Source organism: Octopus bimaculoides, chromosome 14, assembly GCF_001194135.2.
Source record: "Octopus bimaculoides isolate UCB-OBI-ISO-001 chromosome 14, ASM119413v2, whole genome shotgun sequence".
Lineage (NCBI taxonomy): Eukaryota > Metazoa > Mollusca > Cephalopoda > Octopoda > Octopodidae > Octopus > Octopus bimaculoides.
In genome coordinates this window covers 43135535-43137078 of record NC_068994.1, presented here as the reverse complement: position 1 = coordinate 43137078, position 1544 = coordinate 43135535, and positions in this window count along the sequence as shown.

The window sequence follows — 1544 nt, the reverse complement described above, 5'->3', positions numbered from 1 at the left end:
TATATATATATAATATATATGCAGAAATATTAGCAGATGTTTGAATTATCTTTACTTGTTTCTGTCATAAGACTGTGACTGTACTAGGGCGCTGCTTTGAAGGGTTTAGTTGAACACATCAACCCCAGTAATTTTTTTTTTTTTTTTCTAAGTCTGGTACGTATTAAATTTGTTCCTTCTGCTGAACTGCTAACTTACGGGGATGTAAACAAAACCAACATTGGTTATCAAGAAGTATTTGTGGACAAATACAAACACAAGGACAAGCACACACATATATGACAGGCTTTTTTCAGCTTCTGTCTATCAAATCCACTCGCAAGACTTTGATCAGCTGAAGGCTATAGTAGAAGACACTTGTCCAAAGTGTCACATAGAGGGACTGAATCTAAAACTATGTGGATAGGAAGCAAACTTTTACCATGCAGCCATGCCTGCACCTAGAATGTAGTCTCTCATATGCTTTAACTCTTTCAATGGAGGAGTAGCCTAGCTAGCTACGTATTGAACCTGTAGTATGACACAATGAAAATTAGCCTACTTAATGAGATGTAGACACAGTTATATTCAGAATATGAGGTCTGATCAATAAGTATCCGGACTGTTGCCATAGTAACGAAGCTAAAGCATACAGATTGAAGCCGCTAGGCAAAAATTTACTTTGAACTCTGCTGTGCATGTGTATTAAGTTTTAACGTTCTAGCTCACTTCTGCTATTTACAGCAGTGCTTGGTAGGAAGATGTGTAGCGTGTGATCATCACACTGGCCATGACAGAGAAAGTTGTCATTGTGATACCTGCTCAGAGGCTTACGCAAAGTTGCAGAAAATATATGGAGAGAAGTGCATGAGCTGCACACAAGTGTATGAGTGGTTCAGACATTTCTAAGATGAGCTACAATGTTAAAACTTAGTGCACATGCACAGCAGAGTTCAAGGTCAATCTGGGACTAGCAGCTTAACTCTGTGTACTTTAATTTCGTTACTATGGCAACAATCCAGATCAGACCATGTATTTTAACTAGGATGGAGAGCAGGCAGAATTGTTAGCATGCTGAGCAAAATGCTTGGTCGCATTCCATCTGTCTTATGTTCTGAGTTCAAATTCTGCAAAGGTTGAATTTGACTTGTGTCCTTTTGGGGTTGGTAAAATAAGTACCAGTTGAGTACTGAGGTCGATGTAATCAACTTACTCCCTTGCCTGAAATTTCTGGCCTTGTGTCAAAATTTGAAACCAATATTTAAACTGATTGATCACAAATATGTATATACGTTATGAGTGTTGAAGTTCAGAATGACAAAAGAGTGAATCACTAACTGATGGTCAACACGTTTTAACTGTACACCATGTATTGAGCGATAGTTTTCATTTGTAAATATGTATGTGTGTGTCTGTGTGTGTGCATGTGCGTGTGTACATCTATGTGTGCATGCATGTGCATGTGTACGTGTGTGTGTGTGTGTCTGTCTGTGTGTACAGAATTGATTAATATGGAATCTGTAATTATCCATTATGTGCAAGAAACAGGAAACCCACCATAGTCT